Here is a 23,765-nt window from a genome sequence, read left to right as displayed (position 1 = left end):
TTGTAAATTAAATGTTGTTTAAATTTTTTTACAAATAAATTACAAATTTTAATAGATTTGTCAAAAAACATGAAAATTTTATTAAATTAATTTTATTTTCATACAAATAGAACATAATATTTAAAAAATTAGGTACATATATTATTTATAAGACTAACCAAAAGAGAAAAAAATAGTATTACAATAAAAAAATACTTTCATCTTAAAATAATTTTTTTTTTCTAAACCGACACTCAAATGAAAAATAATAAACAATTTTTAAATCAACTCAATTTAGTTAAATTGATGTACCTAATTATTAACTAGTCTAATTAGAGAGTACCCCAGCTAACTTCAGAGGGCACCCCAAATAATTCCAGTTTGGGAAAAAAATCTTACCTAACTCTATTGATTTTTCTTTGTCGATCAGCAACGTCTCTTTCCTAAATTAGATTTTTAATGTAACTAAAGACTAATTTGATATTTTCTTTAAAAAGTAAGTCAAATTCAACTCGAACTAATTCATTATAAAAAATAAAATAAATTAAAAACTACAAATCTTAAAAAAAATTTAAAAAATGAATCAAGTTTCTATACTACTAATATAATATTCTCTTTATTTCAAAATGGATGTGGTTTAAAGTTTTTTCATACGAATTATTTGGGGTTGCACCCCTAGTGCGAGCTTTATTAATCATTTGCCTATTAAAAAAAAAAAAATTGTCATAAGATATAGTACTTTTATTAAATTAATCATATTAATGTGATGAAAATAGTCTACAAATTATAATTAGATAACATAATTGAAAAAATAATAATCATTATTATATTTAAAGTGAAAATGACATTTATTTTAAAACAATTATTTTAAGACGACGCTTATTTTGAAACGGAGGAAGAAATTGTTAAGAATATAATGGATAAGAATCAAGTAAGATATAATAAAATAAATAAAAACAATATTTTTATTAAATACACTCCCTCAAACTGATTTTCATGCTGCCTATAAATACTATTAGATGTTGACGAGAATAACAAAGAATGCTGAGAATATTCAAAAAGAAACATTAAGAAAGATTTTGGAAGAAAATGCATTAACACAATATTTGCAGAATTTAGGATTGAATGGAAGAGAATGCATCAGCTGAATATTTGCAGAATTTAGGATTGAATGGAAGAACAGATCCTGAAAGTTTCAAGGCTTGTGTTCCATTAGTCACTTACAAAGATTTGGAGCCTTATATCCAAAGAATGATTGATGGTGATGTTTCTCCTATTCTCACTGGAAAACCAATCACAGCTGTATCCTTAAGGTATTTGATGGAATGATGAATTGTTCAAAACAATGGCGCAGGTGTATCAAACCTCTTTTGCCTTTAGGAACCGGTATTAATCATTGTTAATTATTCAACATAAAATGTCGGCGCTTTATGAATTAAATGTGATCATATGTGTTAGACATAAAATGTATATTCAATTTGAAATGTCGGTGATATATGAATTTCTGACAATGAAACATCATAATAGATACGACACTAACACATCGACTTGGATAACAATTTGATAAAATGAATGCAATGGAATGTTATCATATGTGTAAATAGAACTTACAAAAACTAACACAATTTCATTATATAGGGAGTTTCCTGTTCAAGAAGGCAAGGCCTTAAAGTTTAGTTACATTGGAAAATTATCACAAATAAAAGGGGGAGTGATTGCAACAAATGTAATATCAAATATAGTCAGAAATCCAGGGTACAAACATGCAATTGAGACACTTCAGTATCCAAGTTGTAGTCCAAATGATGTTATCTTCAGTCCAAATTTTCACCAATCACTTTATTGCCACCTATTATGTGGACTACTTTTCAGAGAAGAAGTTCAATCAATTTCATCAACATTTGCACACAGCATTATCTATGCTTTCAGAACATTTGAACAAGATTGGGAAGAACTTGTTTATCATATCAAAGAAGGTGTGCTTAGCAACAGAATCACTATTCCATCCATTAGAATTGGTATGTCCGAATTACTGAAACCAAATCCTGAACTAGCTAACTTGATCCACAAGAAATGCACAGGATTAAGTAATTGGTATGGATTGATACCAGAACTTTTTCCTAATGTTAAGTATATTCAAGGAGTCATGACAGGTGCAATGGAGCCTTATTTGAAAAAATTGAGACATTATGCTAGAGAAGTTCCTTTGTTGACTTCTGATTATGGTTCTTCTGAAGGCTGTGTTGCCGCAAATGTGAATCCTAAATTGGATCCTGAATTCGCTATTTATACCGTTCTTCCTCAAATTGCTTACTTTGAATTTATTCAATTGAAACAACTTGATGGAACTAGGTTAGAACTTGAGCCAGTTGGTTTAACTGATGTCAAGATTGGAGAGGAGTATGAGGTTGTTTTCACCAATCCCGCAGGTACCAAATTCTTTAACAAATTTTTTTATTACAAATTATCAGTGGAAACAGCGTCTATGATTTTGGGTGAGGAAAAAATAGAAGTGATTGACTACACTAGCTACATCGATTTATCGAAAGAACCGGGACACTATGTCCTATTTTGGGAGATCAGTGGTGAAGCAAGTGATGAAGTGCTTGGTAAGTGTTGCAATTGTATGGACAAGGCTTTCATTGATAATGGATATATTCTTTCTAGAAACACAAAAACTATTGATGCTCTTGAACTTCGAGTTGTTGGGAAAGGAACATTCCAGAAGATTCTTGAGAATCATGTTGAAAGAGGTGCATCTGTGAGTCAGTTCAAGACACCTAGGTATGTTAGTCCTACAAATACCAAAGTGCTACAAATATTGTTGGAAAATTCCATCAAAAGCTATGTTAGTACTGCTTATGATTGATTTATTTTGAATTACGGAAAAGTAAAATTAACAGTCAAATAAATATTTTAAAATAGCATGCAATGAAATATGTCGTTGACAATAATGCTGTTTAGAATTCACATATTTATTGTTTGGAATAAAAGTGAAAGATCGTATGAATATGTACCCTATCTATATTTGAATAATAATATATAAATAATATTGAATAAATTCATCTATCTTTGCAAGTTGGATATTGTATTGGTTAAGTTGTTACACTTAAACAATCATGTGTAGAATTTTAAATACATGAGTGTGTTAATAATTTTTAATTTTTTTTAATAAGATAACGTATATATTAAAAATAAACGGTACAAAACGGAGAACCAGTTAGCCCCAAGTTACGCGAACCTAAAGAAAGGTATATCTGACCTATTCTTTACAAAATCATTCTGAATTCCTAACGGAATGGAATCAAAAAGGGCGATAGAGTCAATGCCGAGCGTTAAATAGAGTTGATTTATGAATCTAATGAGTCGAACTATACATAGTACAAATTCAGTTCATTTAGTTAACGAACTTAAATTTTTACTTATATTCAGCTTATTTGGTTCATAAGCCAAGTTCAATGATTTAGTTGTCGAATCAAATTTCTAACTATGTTTGAGTTGGTTTGGTTTATTGTCAGTCCTAATTAGCACCTTCCATGTTTTCCTTGACTAACAAGTCTTTATTGTACTTGGCTTGGGTGGAGAGGATAGCACCATTGTGCTGCCCGTGCACTTCAATAACAAGAAAGTACTTTGGCTTACCATGTATGTTCCTTGAGAGAAAATTTGTGATGAAGCTTGGAAATTAAGTCATGGACCAGCTTGGAAGATGTGCCTATGACTATTATGTCATCTACATAAACTAAAGCATTACAAAGTAATGTTCTGATGTTGATAGATGAAGAGTGAATGGTCACATTTTCTTTTATCACATTATTTTTATACATCCAAATCCTAGTCTTCTTGTCAACAATCACTCAATGCTAACAAGAGCCAAAGCTGGCAAATCCAAACCAAAAGCTTTTCTTGTGGACTCAGTACCTACAACTACAAAAAAACGTTGGCACAACTTGAGTTGATACACTAGTGACAAGCTCAATTTGTAGAGTGGAGTAGGGAAATTATGCTTCATTGAACTTTACATCCTTTGAGATAAAAACTTCTCCATCTTTGTACATACATTTGTGACCCTTGTATATTGAAGAGACTCCCAGATAAATACATTTGGTGCTTCTAAAATCCAGCTTATGTTGATTGTATGGCCTCAAGTAAGGGTAACATGAGCAGCAAAACACTTTTAGGTTCTTGTACTTTCGTTTTGTTATGTAAACCAAATAATGGTGAAGAGTAATTTGGTAGAGTTGATGTAGAAAGTATGTTGATTAAATACACTGTATTTGTAAAGCTATGATCCCATAAGTCAAGTGGTAAGGATGCATGTGCTAGCAAGGCCAATATTGTTTCCACAACTAGTAATAAACCCGTGCGTTCGCACGGGTTCTGATATGGGACGCGTATTTGTTTCAGATGTATATTTTTTAATAGAAAAAAGTCTGGTACCCGTGAAAAATAATAATTGGATGTATAGAAAAATATCTGGTACCCGTGAAAAAATAATAATTGAATGTATAGAAAAATATCTGGTACCTGTGAAAAAAATAATAATTGAATGTATAGAAAAAATTTCGGTACCCGTGAAAAAATAATAATTGAATGTTTAGAAAAATATCAGGTACTCGTGAAAAAATAATAATTGAATGTATAGAAAAATGTCCAGTATCAATGAAAAAATAATAATTGAATGTTTAGAAAATTGTCTGGTACGCGTGAAAAAAATAATAATTGAGTATATAGAAAAATGTCTGGTACCCGTGAAAAAATAATAATTGAATGTTTAGAAAAATATCTGGTACCCGTGAAAAAATAATAATTGAATGTTTAGAAAAACGTCTGCTATCCGTGAAAAAATAATAATTGATCATATAGAAAAATGTCTGGTACCCGTGAAAAAATAATTATTAAATGTATATTTGGAAGAATGTCTGATTTTTAATTAGAGGATAATTATTAAAACTTAATACTACATAAAATAAATAATTTTAACCAATTCAAAACCGACCCATATTTAATTGGTCAACCACATGTTTTATTTACAAACAAAATTATTCTTATTCATATTTAATTCTACAAATCAATAAAATATGTTAAAATTATTCTTTTGTAAAAATAGTGTTGAAATTCAATTTTACAACCTTCTTGGTAAACTTAAATACAACCTTTAAGGTAAAGTTGAAAAAATTAAATACAATCGTACGAGACGCGCATTTGTTTTAGATATACATTTTTTAATAGAAAAATGTTTGGTACCCGTGAAAAAATAATAATTAAATGTATAGAAAAATTTCTGGTACCCGTGAAAAAATAATAATTAAATATATAAAAAATGTCTGGTACCCGTAAAAAAATTATAATTAAATATATCAAAAAATGTCTCGTACCCGTGAAAAAAAATGTCTCGTACCAAAAGAATATATGATATCCGTAAAAAAATAATAATTAAATATTTTAATCAATAACTTCATGTTCCTTCCATTAATGTTAAATAAATTAAAGTCAATGTTAAATATGTAATATAGGAAATAAATAACACAACAAATCTATACTATGAATGGATTGACATTGGACAATACACATCATACATATTAATTGTATTCAATTATATTTTGGAATAGATTATGTTACATGATTGAATGGTTTAAACTTTGACATCAATACTTAGAAACGGTTTGGCTAACTGCTTGATAGTACGAGAACTTTGAAACTTTTACTCTTCAACTTTCATTCTTAATATGAATTTCTATTTTTTTTTTGTTGAAGCTTTTCAATAAGAAGAAAAAAGAGATGGGACAGTACAAGGCGTGACTAATCTATTTGAAAGGTAATAAAGTGACTAATTTATTAAGAAAAGAAAAGAGATGGGACAGTGTAGGGAGAGACTGAATAGGCTATGTTTCTTTGCTGTAAGACACATTTTATTAATTTCCAGCTTATTTTAATATGCACAAGTACTATACACCTATGTACCTATCCCATATTAAATTGAGTTTCTCTGCTTTTGTACTTAGATTGACATTGTCCACCATAATAATACTAACCTACTCTACTTTATCTACCGTATTGTTTATACTTTTTTTTATGCTACTTTTTACTCCACACCTACCAACACAGCCTAGATTTCTCCAAGGTTTTAGATAAGGAAGAGAAGATCCACATAATGAAGCAAGAGTCATAGAAGGATTAGCAACAAAAATTTAGATTTTTTAGAGAAGTCATTTATGTTCTCCAAATACTCAACAGTCACATAAACAGAAATCACATAAAACAAAAAATCATTAAAAACTAATAAGAGAGACAGGAAATGTGTATTATCAATTGCTGTAGTTGTATCATATAGAAGTTATGCAGAATCTTGGATAATGGAAAAAAAATTTACATATTCAAAGCATGGAAATCCCCTTTGCAATCTTTATTGAAGATAACATCAACAACTTCACCATAATCTTGAAAATAGAGTTTATGAATAATATTGAATTTAGAAAAATAATCAAGATGTTGTAAAAAATGCATTAAATAAAGCACATAACTAATTTATTTTATTGGAGACAACATCAAAGTTTTTATATAGTCTGATGTAACACTGATCTTCAAAAGAAAAAATAAAATAAAAATAAAACAGATAAAAGATAAAACTAAATTTTCTATATATATATATATATATATATATATATATATATATATATATATATATATATATATATATATATATATATAAACTTCCATCTTTATCTTTTGCATCTTGATAGGATTGAAAGAGAATGGTCATCTTAAACTTTGTTTATTAAGAGATCTTTCTTCCCTATCTCAGAAATAATATATAATAAATGAAATAGAAATTGAGAAATAAAAAAAAAACATTAAGAAAGATAGTAACAGAGGAAGCAAAAAGTGTAAATAAATATCTATAGTTCCAAACAAATCGCATTTATGTAATAAAAAGTTATGAATATCAAATATTGAAAAAATTGATAAAATATGTATAATGATGAAAGATAACATTAATCAAATAGAGGTTTTCTATAAAATTATAGAAATATAACATTAAAGAAAAATAGCATAGAAAGATAGAACAACTAAGAAAATATGTAAAACCATAAACACTGTAAAATACTGTTAACTACAAACTTGCCGCTAGAAACGCGCTGCCGCCACCACAGATCTAACCCGCTTTCTTTCTTGATATCAGTTTCATTCATGCCTTTTTTTTATTGGTTTCAACAGAGATGACAGTGAGAAAATAAAGATGAATTGCAAGATAGGGTTCATAGCAAAGAAAAAAATTGGAGAAGAAAGTTGAGAGAATATATGAAGTTCAGAGTAGAAGATAAAAGAGAGAAATAATAATAGTAAATGAAGAGAACAAAGACCCAGGTTTGAAATTAGAAAGAGAACATTAGTAGTTTTAGAAGCAAATAGAAAAAAGATAGTGTCAAATAAGCAAAAATTTGAATTCTGAATGTAGAAGGTATCCACGTGGCACATTGAGGAGTAAGAGGGGTATTTTGGTATTTGACAGAACATTTAATTTTCTTATATTGTAGATTTGTCTATGCTTCCTTTCAAGTGAGTCTGTGCAATATGCAAAGCTCAGTTAGGTACCTTGGGAATGGCCATAATTCACCACCAAAGTTTGACTGAATAACCTTGATTTGAGAGTTAAATTGTATTGTGACATAGCTTTGGAAGAGTTTAAATTCATTGAGAGCATCACTTTTCTACTTCAGCATGTATATCCAAGTGTATCTTGTGTGAGAATCAACAAAAGATACATAATAAGAGTAGCCTCCTGTATATGGATCTGATGAAGACCTTCATAAATCTGTATGAATTATTTCAAATGCTCTATTATATTTTGTATGAGTTAAATGTGCATCAAGCCTATGGGATTTTCCTAGACAACAAGCATGACAAAAAATTTCAGATTTCTTATTATTCAATAGATTATTACACAACTAAATAACATGATTGACTAATTTAGGATGGGCATGCCCTAATCTATGATGCCAAAGTAAATTATTATTGGCAGTATGACGTACATTATCCTAACTAAGGTTTGCAGTTGTATTATTTACAAAGGAATGTAAATTTTAAAAACTATTTGAAGTAGAATTGTGTGAGGGTTTAAGAGTGATATTATTGAAGCAGTACAATCCACTTTCATCAAGAAAACCTTTAAGCAATACCATGTTAGATACATGTAATTTGACAAAATATTTGTTAGCATGGAATTCAAAGTAGAATTTGTTATCTCTTGCAAATTTAGAGATTGATATATGATTTTAAGTGATGCTAAAGACATGTAAAATATTGTTCAACATGAGTTGAGATTTAGGCATGAGTTTGGACTCAAAGATAGAGGAACCTATGGATTGGACTGCAAGACTATTACCATTACCAACTAATACTTCATTAGGACAAGCATTGGTGTGAATGTTTTCAAAATTTTAAAAACATCACTACGTCAAAACTGCTTTTAGGCAGCACACCATAGACAGCGTTTTTCTACAAAAGCGCTGCTATATGTCTCGATAAAAAATTTTAATTTAAAAGCGCTGCTTTTGGTTCACATTAGAAAGTGCTTTATGAAAGCGCTGCCTTTGGCATAACTAGAAAGCGCTGCCTTAGGATCACATTAGAAAGCGCTTTCTAAAAGCGCTGCCTTAGATTATCATTAGAAAACGCTTTCTCAAAAAGCGCTACCTTAGGTGGATTAAAATTAAAATTAAAAAAATAGTTTCTAATCACTGTTATCGTTACTTTCTATTCTCCAATACTATCGTTCCTCTTCTCCCAAACGAAAAACTCTAGAATCTCACAAAAAATATTTTGAATCCACGAACAAACCTTCTGAATTCGAAGAACCCTAATCGAACCCACGACCACGAATTTCCTCTTTCTTCTCTCACGAAAATCCCATCAGCAAATTCGAAAAATCCTAATCTAACCTGCGGTTGCGATTTTCTTCTTCTGCAAAACGAAATCGCTTTCATCTGGGTTTATATCGTTTTTCTTAGGTATTAGAGGTATGAATTTATTTTGGCATTGTTTATAGAATTTTAATTCAAGCTCATAGCATAAGTGCTTAACAAAATAAGTTCAATAAGCTTATAGCATAAGTACTTAACACTTTTTTGGAACCTGAAATCAGAATTAACTCTAATCGTTTTTTATTTTTTGTTGCTAGATCTTTTGACAAAGGACTACAACTCCGATCAGAAACTCACCGTTAAATCTTACAGCGCCACCGGAGTGGTACGCTCTTCAAATTTCCATTATAATTATTCACATGTTAATTTCATTATTATATGTTAGGTTTCTGAATTTCTAGCTGAGATCTAGCGTGACACCACTATTTTGCATTGTTAGAAAGCTAGGCAGTGATAGTTTTACTATGTTGTTTCATGTCTGAGCCATTTTACTATGAACCTTATGTGTAGCTAATATAATTAATTTTATTATTTGGAGAGGATTATTGAGCTCTAATGTTAAATATTCTAAAATTAGGAGGTATAGGGCTAATAGTAGGTTGCTTATGGGGCACTTCTTTAAGATATTATATATGTTTAGTTTGCTTACTGCAGATTGGGCACTTCTTCAAGATATTAACTGATAAATGTATATGGGTTAGCAAAAAAAAGATTTTGGTATGTTTGGGGGTTATCTATTATAATTCATTTTGCCTCTAGAATTTATTAAAGTTATGTTTGGTAGTTTGTCTCTAAACTTGAATTCTTATCCATCTTATGCCCAGTTCATAATGTTATAAAGTTAATATAGATGTGAACGAACGTTGTTTCATTAGAAAGGTCTTTATAGATAACACTTTTCATTGGTGTAAGAAGTCAAATGAAATGTGATGGTTTGTCTGTGGTTCGTGATACTGTCTTATCGTCCGTACCACCCACATTTATAGGTTATAGCAGCTTTATTTCTTCATTTATTTGCATTGACTGACTCTTGTGAATATAATACAGGTGTAGACTTTGGTTGCTTTAAGTCAATTATATCATATCTCTATGTGTAATACTGAATTTTTCCTTTTATTGTTGTTTAATTTTGTTGTCGGTGATTTGTTTTCTCGAGTTGATTTGATTCTCTAACCTTTCTTGATAGTTTTCAACCCGGCTCTTAGTTGATGAACTTTTGCCCTCATTCGAGAGTGAAAGTGCTAGTGCATCTAATCTCATACTTCATACGTTTTCTTACATGATAGAACTATTGCTAGTAATGAATCTATCTCTATCTCTCTCTCTATATATATATACTTAAATAGTCTTTTGATCCCTATAAGTTAGTGAGTTTTAGTTTTTTTCGTCCCTGTATATTGGTTTTAGTCCTTAAATTTAAAATTCACAGGAAACTTGCCGATTTTTCTGCAGATTTTAGTTTTAAGGACTAAAATCAAATGAAATCCAACATATAAGGACTTTATCCACAAGAAAAAGGACGGAAAACAAAAACTCTCCAACTTATATGGACCAAAAGACTATTTAAGTACACACGCAGCGAAAGCGCTTTTCAAAGAAAAGCGATGCCTAAAGTATACATAAGGCAGCACTTTTGCGTAAAAAAAAGAGTTGTCTTTACCTACAGTAGGGCTACCATAGGCAGCGCTTTTAAGCGCTGTAAAAGGCCAAAAAGAGGACATTCTTTTCCCTTCTTTGGCATAGTGCATGAAGTTATGTGATTGATGCACCTGATTATGCAAACCATTCTTGAGATTCAAAGCCTTTGTGAACTTGCAACATATCATGTGGGCTAAGAGTGCAGTTTCACGAATAGAAATGGTAGGTTAACCTTGTAGATGCACATGAGCTTAACCAGTTCCAATGGAAGTTGATGCATCTGTCTGAGATTTACTTGGAGCAAGTACAAAATGCTCATCAAATTTATGCCAACACTCCATGGTTGTAATGATATATTTTCTATAGGGATGACATGTAGGCATGTTTCCAATAGTGTAACTTTGTTTGCCTCGACCCTTGCCTCTGAAGCCACGAGCTCGACCCCTATGTTATTGAAATGTACATGATCCACCTGCATTTATGTTAGATATTGCACTTGGAGTTGTGAGCTCTTGCCTATACTTCTCTATTTGAGCTTCTTGCATATAGAGTAAGGCTTCAACTCATAGATGTTTGTAGATTCCACTTTGCCATATATTATCATAAGGAAATGGTTATATTCTTCTAGTATATCCTGAACTATGAGATCAACTTTATCTCTCTCAAATATTGGATCTCCAACTGTAAGTAAAGAATTTGCAATGGCTCTAATGCGAAAAACTTAGTCAGAAATTGACCTCCTACCTTTCTTGATAGTTTTCAACTCAGCTCTTAGTTGATGAACTCTTGCCTTCATTCGAGAGTGAAAGTGCCAGTGCATCTAATCTCATACTTCATACGTTTTCTTACATGATAGAACTATTGCTAGAAATGAATCTCTCTCTCTCTCTCTCTCTCTCTCTCTCTCTCTCTCTCTCTCTCTCTCTCTCTCTCTGTGTGTGTGTGTGTGTGTATATATATATATATACACACTTAAATAGTCCTTTGATCCCTATAAGTTAGTGAGTTTTAGATTTTTTCGTCCCTGTATATTGGTTTTAGTCCTTAAATTTAAAATTCACAGGAAACTTGCAGATATTTCTGCATATTTTAATTTTAAGGACTAAAATCAAATGAAATCTAACATATAGGGACTTTATCCACACAAAAAATGGACGGAAAATAAAAACTCACCAACGTATATGAACCAAAAGACTATTTAAATCACACACGCACGCGCACGCGCGCATACAGAACTTTAACGAAACTCTTGAGCAATGCACACATAAAGCTTTAACGGGACTCTTGAGCAATAATGTAGGACAATAGAAATCAAAAGAATAGAACATATAAGTACACTAGTGCAGGACAATGAAAAACAAAAGTACATTAGCATAAAACATATTAATGTTTTTGAATTATGTATCCTTATGATTAACTTCACTTTAGTGTGGTTACAAATATAAGATCCATGTTGGAGACGACAATGTTGAAAATGGTTATTATTTAATCAATCTCCAAAGCCAATATTTAATTCACCGGATCTGTCATTTCCATGGACAAACTTGAGCAAATTATTAGTATAGGAAAAATCATTTAGATGTTGTTGCTTAATTGTATGATAATAATCCTCATCATGCACATGGTATGTCAAGAATCTTTCGATTTAAATCTCCCAAATGAATATTTTATTTTATTTGTTACAAATAAGAGCATTGGCACCATAATATAGTAGTAGAAGACTCTTTTTGAAGAGACCAAAATAATCTAAATTACTCTTTGTGAGGCAAGATGAGTAGTGTTATAGGTTCTAAAGATTTTGAAGAAATGAAAGATGCAAGAGCAATATTTCCCATATGGGATTGTGGAAGTCCATTATATGACTCATGTGAATTGGTCACACTTTCTCATATAGTTGAGAGACAAATGATGGAGTGGCCATATCTTGGTGGATCAAAACAAATCATCGCAAAGGTCTTTGATCTTGATGAAGTAAAGATTTCAACTAGAAAAACCAAAGGTTCTTCCAAGTGGATCAATTTGAGTGAATTTTTTGAGAAAATCTTGTGGAAGAAAAAGAGAAATGGAAATCAAAGAAGCACAAGGAAAATAGAAATTGAGTTTTTTGGTTTTTATGGTCGATTTGTTTGTGGAAGAAAGTAAGTACTCATGTGAACAAAATAAGGTGGTGTAAATGTGTGTTTTTATTCTTCATTAATATTGTTGTATTGCATCATTCAACTTTGATTCTTTGGTGTTATTTGACACACAAGTCTATTTTGTTCTTAGCCTTTTTCTTTTTGAAATTATTATTGAGTCATGGAGAATATCGGAAGCAACAAGTCAATGTTTTAGGAGTACAATAGATTAGAAAAATTATGTATTTTCACTCAAAATCTTAAGCCATAAAGTATATATGAGGTTTTTTTAATATATTCAATATTTTATTTATTTATAATCAAGGTGAGACTAATATGTTAAAACAAGAAATTGTTCTAAAAAAATTTAATCGACTATACTTTTAATATTGTTTTTGATCACCTCTTCACACTCAAATTATTCTTATACTCACCTTTACAAGCTCGAATTATCTTGGGCTCTTCTTCTTTGAACTTTGACATATTTGTGCTTGTCACGGTGATAAGTATCCAAAATATGATGATTAAACACATTTTAAATGGACACTCATTAGTTTGTTTTGCAAGTTTTTAGCATTAAAATCCCTTATGTGAATAAAATTGACTTGGAAAATGATATTGAGAAACTATACTTAGTTTTCTCTTGATATGTTTCAGTTGTGCAGGATGGATCATTATTAAAGGTTGGACAACTATCAAAATGGAGAATTTTCCTGCAAACTACGCTAAGCGAGCATTAGCGAACAACCAGCGAAGAGAAACATAATGTTGGCAGAAGAAAAAATCAAGCAAGCTTAGCGAAGTTTAAGCGAAGATAAACATAATGTTGCCAGAATCAAAAACATCATCAGTTTCTCTTAGCGAGGAGGAAGCGAGAAGGTTCGCTTAGCGCGCCATATTTCACTAAGAGAAATCAGGCGGTTCAACAAGGGCGGTTTGAGAATTCTTCATGGAGAAGTAAAGTTATTTCGCTAAGCGGCGCATCAGTTTGCTAAGCGAAGACAGTTGAACCCAAACAATATAAATAGAAGCATAAACATGCAGAATGGGATATACTTGTGGAGAGAGAATTACAGAGAGAGAGAGAGAGAGAGAGAGAGAGAGAGAGAGAAACACAACAACAACAACAACAACAACAACAAGAAAGGGTGACTCTTGAAGAATAGAAGCTGGAAACGCATCAACTGTTGAGAAATCACAATTGATGCATATTGATCTTCATTCTTCTCATTTGAATCAAGATACCATGAGTATCTAAATCCCTTTCTTGTCGGGATTGGATGTAGTTCACTGTAACAATATGTATGTTTATTAATCATGGCGTTATGTACACTCTATTTATGAATTGATATCGATGTTATCTTTGTTTCACTGTTTAACTTCATGGGTTTGAATTGATATTGAGAAACACGGTTCAGACCTTGATCTAAGATAACCATCTGTTAAACTCTAAATTCTAGACATAGATTTAGGTTTAACATTCACCGCAAGTATCGATTCTTAATGTTGTTGTATTGTTTAATAGGCTGAGGAATCGTCGATTAAACAATAAGGTTGAATCCTCATTAGAAGGTTAGACATAAACTTTATTTCTGAGTGATACATGATGATATTGATGAATACTTAGATTGTGTATAACTGATCGGTAAATTGCATATTTAATCGGTGGATGAAATGCAATCCCAGCAAGTCTTATGTCCCTGAAAACTTTCTTTATCAATTATATGTTTTATATTCTGTAAGAAATCAAATCTATTGCAAACTTCCGCTTAAAACTATAGCAACTATTGAGCTGAATGGATATCGCACCAGTCCTTATGGATACGATAAAACAAATACTTACTTTTGATAGTGAACATCAAAATGGCGCCGTTGCCGGGGAATGGAGTTTAGATATTACAAGCATCGCGACAGTTTCTATCGTTTTAAGAAACTTTGCACTTGTTAATATTGTACACACATATATTCTTTAACCTTCCTGTTGCTTACTTGTGTTGTCTAAATTTTCAAAATATGTTTATGCAAGGTAGAAGATCGAAGGAACAATTGCTTTTTGATCCCGAGATTGAAAGGACGACAAGAAGAAATAACAGCAAAACCAGAAAGAGGAAGTTACTAGCCAAGCAAAGAAGCTAACAATAAGGAACTTTTACTTCAGTTTCTTTGAATTCTCCAAAACAAGAAACCATGGTTGGCCATAACGAGAAAAACAACAATCTCAACAACAACAATCTCAACAATAACAACTGCAACAACAATAACCAAGCTAATCCAAAAATTGTCTCAATGCCTTGTCATCATAGCCTACGGAGATTAGCTCATATGGCATGAACTCCAAAAATTGTTAGCCAAACTGATATGAAGACGATATTGCTTCATATTATTTATGCGAATCCTTTCCCCGGTCTTAATCTTGAAGATTCTTATACTCACCTCACCAAATTATATGAGTTAGCCGGTACATTTGGAGCATTTGAAATAGAATAGGAAGTCGTATTTATGAGACTCTTTCCTCATTCTTTGATCGACGAGTTCAAACTATGACAACCTGGAACATTCTTAAAGAAAAGTTTCTTAATCGTTTTTTCCCACACAACATATTCATGGGTGCTAAAATTGCAATCAATGCATTTTCTCAAGGATCAACAGAGACCCTTTGTGAAGTGTGGGAACGGTATAAGTCAATGCTAAGGAAATTTTATAATCATGGGTTTGATGATCATACACAAATTCACATCTTCTGCAATGGACTTCAACCTCAGCCTAAACTTTTGTTAGAGGCGACAGTAGGTGATTCCTTGATGTCTAAGAGTGCAGAAGAAGCAATATCTATTATTGAGAGAATGGCACTCAATGATCACCAAATTCAATATAACAAAGGTTCGGCCCAAACGAAACCTGGAATCCTTGAATTAGGTATAAATGATGCACTATTGGTTCAAAACAAGTTACTTACTCTAACAGTGGAGGAGCTTACCAAGAAACTTTCCAAACTTCCACAATAACTAAAAGAAATTTAAGAATCATCCAGTAAACCTCAACAGGTCGCTTTTTGCGAACTTTGCACAGGTGACCATCCCTCTGGTTTTTATCCGCCTGCCAACGAAGAATTTAACTATATGGGAAACCAACAATGGCAAGCACCATATCAAGGTAATCAAGGCTATCAACATTGAAACAATGCAAACTACAGTCAAGGGAGGAGGCAAGATGTAGAGCCATCAAACATACAAAATATATATCAGAACGTCAACTAGAATCCTCCTTAAACGAATATACTCTCAAAATTGGAGGATACTATGACATAATTTATGCAAATGTCTATAGCTGACTAGAATAATGCTAATGCATCAATCAAAAACCTGGAAACGTAAGTTGGTCAAATAGCTTAGAAACTGGAAATAACAACTCAGAGTAGAAAAATAACAAACAAAGGTGTAGTTGAGAATATGGAAAAAGAAAGAAATGTTGTTGAATCAAAAGAAAAACATGAGGGAGGAAGAAAAGAAAGTAAGCAAGAAGTAGAAAAGATAAATAATAAGGGATTTTTAGTAGAAAATGAATAAAACGAAAATAAGAGGAAAGTGTTGCCCTGGGATAATAGTGGGAGGATTGTCCATCAATGGATCGTTGCTGGAATCAACTGTTACCCCGCCTCAACAATGATGTCAAACCGACCGATTTCTCTCTAGTTTATTGAAACCAGCGTTAAGGGTTTTGGAAACTAGTTTGATATCCTTTTGCACCGATAATGGGCACCCCAGCACCTGTCATATGCTTCTTTGACTGTTCTGAGGATTTCTTGAAGAAATTGGACACCTTGATGGAAAGGAATTCAGGCGTAAATGGAGATCGACCGAATTAACTATGATGAATCAGTGTAAGTGCTTCTGAATAATTTTGATTTATGGATCTGAAGGAGCTGTGATCGATGAAATTGAGAAACAAAAGCGGGTTCAACGAAAATGAAGAAAACGGAAGTTGATTTTTTTCTGAGTCCATGTTCGAGAATGTTATGAGCTGGTAAATTGAAGTTTTGGATATGAACTGTAAGGATCCATATCAAGATTCTATGTGTTCGTCTAACACCATTTGTGAAGCAAACGCGGTTCTTGCAAAAAATTTAGGAATCAAAAGTCGGTTCCCACAAACGACACCATTGTTCTTTCCAAGAGCCAGAAATACATAATCTAACTCCACGAAGGAACCAGATTTGATTATTTGATGATAATGTTGATCTTGAACGGTGGCTCTGATCTCCTTTATGGTGGCACGGGGTGGACCTATATGGTTAACACTTCAACGCCTAAGTCAATTCAAGATTCACGAAGAGTATAGTGAAATTAAAGATCAAAGATTGTGTACCTTCTCATCGCATATGGATTGCTTTTATATTCGGGCCAGATAGAGTGGTATTTTACAAGACCTTGTGTTTGAGGGAGTGTGTAGTGATATATTTGTGAGAGACCCAAATAAGGGTGATACGAGGGTCCCACCTCGTAAGATGTCGCCCAGGCGCCACCTTTGTGTAACATGAGGGGCTCGCCCTTAGAATAAATGATGTGTGTACTACTGTTATCTCCCTACTAGTCATGAATACTAAGTCATACCAATTCTCTTGAAAATAGGTGGTCAATAGTCTCCCCTAGTCAAGGTGGAGTTGTTACCACTTCTTAGGGTTTCACAAACCCTAGGCCTAAGGTTCTCTATAAATACTTCTTCCCTCAATAGAAAAGAGAGATCACAATATATCTGACATAACGCTTATACACATAGTCTCTCATCTCACGTGATTCGACCCTCTCATACCACCTTAAACGATATAATACCACCAAACAGGGTCTCTCGCCATCGTGAGAACACGCTAGTTTTCATCAACCACTAAAGACTTTAAGTATCTCTTACTCATGTAGGGATGCTATGCACACTTGTACTTTTTGTCAAGTACGTTACCTATTGGATGGACCTGCTTTGAATCTCCATTCTTGATTGAAATTATTGTTCCGTGGGAAGTTGTTGTTTTGATATTTCCCAAGATTTTGGTTGGCTAAATAATTTAGGGTTAAATATACTTTACCCTTGCAATGTGAGTGATTTTTGGTTTACCCCCTGTAATTTTTTTTTTGGATTCCCCATTATAATGTATAGAATTTTTTTGTTTTTCCCCCTAAGCGTGTAATTTGAACACTAAATATGTGGGGTAAACCAAAAAATAATCACATTACAAGAGGGTAAGTTATACACCCAGGGGAAAAACAACATAATCTTTATATTACAAGGGGAGAATCCCAAAAAAAAAAATATTACAGGAGGTAAACCAAAAATCGCTCACATTGCAGGGGGGTAAAGTATTTTTTAAACCAATAATTTATTTCCCCATCAATATGGGTAAAAATTATGTTGGATGATCCCCATTGCAGAGTTCATAGAATGCAATTTGTCTATGTTGAGGCACTTGATGCATCTCCTTCAGTTGTTTTAGTAGCTCCGTAAATTGTTTTGTTAGTTCATCCACCATTTGAGTTAACAACTTATTTTGGGCAAGAATGTCATCATTGGTATTCATTTATATGATACCATTCTTCCTTTGAGCGGGGTTCATGATGTGTTGTCTTTGATGATCACTAAGTGTCAAACGCTCAATGATTGCATGTGCATTTTCAACACTTTTGGACATCGAAGAACCTTCAGTCGTAACAAATAATAACAACTTGGGTTGAAAATGTGTATTTTCCGCAAGTTTGTCAAAACCGTAGTTTGGACATCTTCTTAACATGGACTTGTACCTTTCCCATGCTTCACAAAGAGTTTCTGTTATACATTGGGAAAACACCACGATGGTAGTATTTTCTTCCACGAATTTGTTATGAGGGAAAAATCTGTTTAGAAATTTTTCCTCCAAAAAATTCTAATTTGTGTTCGTAGATATAGGTTGGTCTAGAAACCACTCCTTTGTTTGTCAATCAGTGAGTGTGGAAAAAATCATAGGAATATCTCCTCTTCCTCATCTGCTAGTGTACTACCAATCGCATAGAATTTTTGAGGTGTGTGTACGGGTTTTCATTATATAAACCTACAAAAGGGTTAGCATACAAATTTTGTAATAATCCCATTTTCATTTCACTTTTCGGACATTCCTTTTGGTTATATCCAAATGAATTAGACATCTGGGACTATGTTCACACGGTGTGACAACATTGTTGTTGACTTCAGCCATTGTTCTTTGTTGTTTGACATAAGACTTTTCTAGATCTAGCCTCTTGACTTTTTGTTTCCTGTTTTTAATAAGTTTTATGCATACGATTCTTTCGATTTCAGGATCGTATAAGAGTTAGTAGGTTAGTGACTATAAACAAAATATACAGAATATAGGATTATACACAAATATATACGTACTTAAAAAATATTGTTTTTATATTTAAAATTTAGCACCAATCCCCAGCAATGGTGTCATTTTGTTGCATTTGTGACAAAAGAGTAAGTTTTACAATAATCATATCCACAGAGACCGGTAGTTTTAAAGTCAAATTAGAATGGTTTTAATTTTGTTGTGATGCGGAACAGTAAATAACAAGAAAGTAAATAACAAAGTAAAGTTGGAGATGTCGATGTTAACAGTGAGAATGCTTGTTGGGGGTATATTTCATCATTACTTATCTATCATGAACATCCTTACGTCAATGATATTCCCCTCTACTCACTGTATAATACTACCACATGTTACCATCATTCGTATCTCCTTTCAGTTTCCATGTCGTAAGATCAATGTGTTACCAAATAGAACGATATATGTTACTACTAACCAACACAAAGCATTAAGTCCCAACAGTCGTAAAGGAGAGAGACTCCATATCGATCCTGCTACAATGTGTGTGGATATAGTGCCTATGCATATATATATAGCTTAGTACTCAATAGATGATTATCTTGGATCTAGTAGTGACAAGCATCTTTCGGGTGTCATGTCAAACTATGAAAACAAGTTTTATGATGCAAAGCTAAAACAAATATAAAGATTAAAGAGTCGTCAATAATACAACATGAGTAGATTTACATAGAAATACATGACCTATTTAGTACATGAATATAATGTTTACATCTAACCCCAACAATAGAAATTTTAGCTAAGCTTACACATGGTTAGCATAACTGCAAATCTTTTCAGAGATGTCGACTTCAGAAACGGTATATGCTCTATGTCAGCTTAGTACTTAATAGATGATTATATTGGATATAGTAATGACAAGCACCTTTTGATGTCATGTCACACCATGAAAACAGGTTTTATTTTACAAAGGTAAAACAAGTATTAAGATTAAAGTGTCGTCAATAATACAACATGAGTAAATTTACATAGAAACACATGACCTATTTAGTACATGAATATAATAACTACATCTAACCCTAACAATAAAAATTTTAGCTTCACTTACACATGGTTAGCATAACAACAAGTCTTTCCATAGACGTCGACTTCGGAAACAGTATCTGCCCTATCACTTGAGTAGTACTTTCGCCTTCAGACTTCCTTTCTTATTCTCCTGTTGTGGACCAAAGCGAACCTACTCCAATTTTGTACTCCTCCAATCCATCAAAAGTCCCTTTGCACTGAACTCAAAAACTTCTATTTATAGGCAAAATTTTGAGCCTCGCGTTGGGCACATCATTCGCTCGCCCAATGTGCCTACCCGGCTCTAGCACCCTAACCAACATGCTATCTTCTACAGCGAGCAATGCCTACAAGTCTTCCACGTGTCCTTGGCCACCTATTCTCATCCAATACATGATCTTCTTAACCAACACGCTAACCCTTTATTCACCATGAAGTACTTGTACCAGGTGCTACCACCTAGCCATATATATATATATATATATATATATATATATATATTATGCCTAGTACGCCAGTGGATGGGGCCTAGCGAGCCTTGCTCCTTCAGGGTTTGCTTTTGCATATTTCTTCATTCTGATTCGTGGTTTTCCAGTCCTTTTCATCTATTTTTTATATATGCATACAAGAAAAGTCCAAACAGGTGTTTCTTTACTTTTTATAGATAAATCAGGGGGTTTTGTGATGTTTACTTGTAAAATAAGCAGATAAGTGCGATGATTTTTACGTAAATTTGGCATTTATCAACTGTCCATTTACTTGTTGAGTTAAACCTATCATGTTCAAATACCTCATATCCAGTATATGACAATAATGGTTTGTGAATTGGACAGTACATTCTAATGGTTCACACATTTTTTAGACTGAACTTAAATTTAATATAAACTCTAGTGAATATAAAACATTTGAGATATATATATATAGTGGGTGAAAATTGGACATTACCAGCAAAAAAAAACTTGAAATGAATTACCATTAGGTAAATGAACTTTTATAGGTCTAATGCAATAAAATGACTTTAAACAATTCTTAGAACACATAAGTGATCATTTGCTCTTAAATCAAGAAGCCATAAATTTGACTTGTTAGTTACAGAACAAGTAATGACACTAGGAATACCTAAGGAGTGTTTATCATCTGATGAAGGACCATAATCAGTTAAGAAGGAAGTGCCGAGTTAATTGAAGCTTGAACCAATTTCATAATTTGTGCTAAAGGCATCAAATTTGCTTGTTGGATCAAGCATACAAGCTGGTCATATTTCTCTTGAGTTAGACCCAATACATTAGGATCTTTTTGACTTGAGTCTGGCATAGAATTTGGTTGTTAAGAACCATTAACACTTATATTAAATGCATTAAAAGAAGATAAAGGCTTGTTATCATGAGGATGGTCATGTATCTAATAGAAAAACTGAATTGTGTGGTCATATCTGCTACAATGAATGCAGTACCTTGAATTATTCCATCCATTACCTCCATGATTGGAACCTCTGACTCGATCATAACCTTTATTTGTATCATAAGAATAGGTGAGAATGCTAAATTCATTAATCTTATGTGTAGGCGTGGCATTTCTTTCTTCTTAAGCTACTAGTGAGTAAGCTTTATTGGTTGATGATAAGAAATTCATCCTCAAAACCTAAGTCTTAACAACATAAAGTTGCTCATTCAAACCTGTGAGAAACTGGATTATGTGATCCTTAAGAATATAATTTTTTGCATATCTCATTGCCTCACCTTTGCAAAGGTGAAGGCATGTACATGTTGGAATATGTTTATGAGAATTTATTTCATCTCAAAGAGTTTTCATTTCAATGAAGTATGCAAAGATTGACTTATATCCTTTTTTTGATATTTTTGAGTTGAAATCTAAGTGTAGCTACATGAACATGGTCAATTTAGAGAATCTCTCCTTAAGGTCATTGAACACATCAAATGGAATTTTCATGGAAATAAATGGCTTGAGCAATTGTAAGAGAAATTGGGTTAATGAGGCAAGAATGTACCAAATGGTAGCATCTTTCTCATAATGCTTAATTGAGATCATTAAATTCAAGAATTGGCATGGTCCATCAATGATAGGTATCTTGTTCATAGCTCTAAGAGCTATTGCACATGGATCTTCTCCAAGTTGAATAATTGTTGTCATTGAGTTTTGCTAAGACGGTTACTAAATTTGGACCATCGTTTGGATGCACATACAAAATAAATCACTTTGTGGTTAAACTGTTTGAATTGGAGTATTTCGTGGTGCCATGAATGAAAAAAAAATCACGAAGATCAAGATTCAATAAGAAATTGTAACTTAGTGACGTAATTTCAAAAATAGAACAATAATTGTTGGGAATGGAAACAAAAAGGGTCAATAGAAAGATGAAGAACCATCAAGTTTCAATTTGAAAACATGCAAAAGAATGAAAAAAAATGATCAATCTCTCCAATAGAGTGTGCTCTTGATACCATGTTATGGAAAAAAATCTTCAATTGATTATGAAATGATTATACAAGGAAGCTTAGGTAGCAAGATATATGGACTAAGTTAGTTATGATGGGACTACATAGTCTCTAATAACCATATAGCAAACTATTGACAATTTAACTAACTCTTAACAACATTGGTAGCTTCTGTAACAAGTTAGTTCATCATTCTTCTAACTAGCTTGTTACTTAATTACATAATAAAAGTTATGTATGGTGTGATATATATGTTTCGACTGACCTCATATTCAGTTAAAAATTTATGATCTAACTCAACAAACTACTTTAGACTTTTGGACGTGGAAAGCCATCATAATGTTACCGATTGAAAAGATGTTTTTGTTAAATTTATAAGTGTAAATGTTATATATAAACTAAATGCATGACTTTTTTGTTAATCTCTATAGTATATTTGATTAATTAAAAGCTTTTCTTAAGTTGAAAAAGGAGTAAAATGACAAAAGTGCCAAATCCACATCAAAACCACATGCAAGTGTGGCTATTTATGTATTGCACCTATTTCTCTAAAGGGTTCAAAAAAATCAGTTACCAAACACTCTAAAAAAACTCAAACAGACAAAGGAATAAATTGAACCTTCCAAAATGCATTAACTACACTTTGGTTGCTGAGTCACAAGATGAGGCATCATGCATACAGGTTTGTACAAAGCAATCGTCACCAATAGTTGTACCTCAAATTTCAAATTAATACTATTTGTCACTTTCCACAACAAACTTAGTATGAGTCATGATCATAACCATTTAATTTGCAAATTTTTTTCTATGTTATTAGTCCAACCATTTTTCTAGACACATAACTCAAATTTGGAGAAGAATTTAGGTTTTTTCATTAAATACAACATGACATGTGTAGCAAAAACTTTTAGAAGTCAAAGCCAAAATAAATTGCAAAGAGGTTTAATGTTTTATATATAGGAAGCTCCGTCCAAGCCAATAAGGAGCTCAATATAATAAAAATTGAGATGAAAACATCAAACATGAGTGGAAAAGAATTTGAAAAAGATGAGCAAGAAGCAATGAAGGGAAATTTTGATGAGAAAGAAGAAGAAAAAGCAATGGCAATGTGGGATTGTGGAAGTCCTTTATATGATTCATATGAATTGGTCTCTCTTGATCATCAAATCAACATGAACCTAATGTCATTTCCATCTCACCATGGATCAAAGTTGAAAAATACAAGACTTGTGCACAATTATGAGGATGTGATCCATGTGAA

The 23,765-nt window shown here is 32.3% G+C and overlaps 1 pseudogene; it reads left to right on the top strand.

The window, feature by feature from the left end:
- Window positions 1-895: 895 nt before the first annotated feature.
- Window positions 896-2,848, top strand: LOC131619991 (jasmonoyl--L-amino acid synthetase JAR6-like; annotated as a pseudogene).
- The last annotated feature ends 20,917 nt before the right edge of the window (window positions 2,849-23,765 follow it).

The sequence above is a fragment of the Vicia villosa genome, linkage group LG7 (assembly GCF_029867415.1).
Source record: "Vicia villosa cultivar HV-30 ecotype Madison, WI linkage group LG7, Vvil1.0, whole genome shotgun sequence".
In the NCBI taxonomy this organism is placed as follows: Eukaryota; Viridiplantae; Streptophyta; class Magnoliopsida; order Fabales; family Fabaceae; genus Vicia; species Vicia villosa.
The sequence above is the reverse complement of the archived record's forward strand: the minus strand, read 5'-3'. Positions and strand labels throughout refer to the sequence as shown.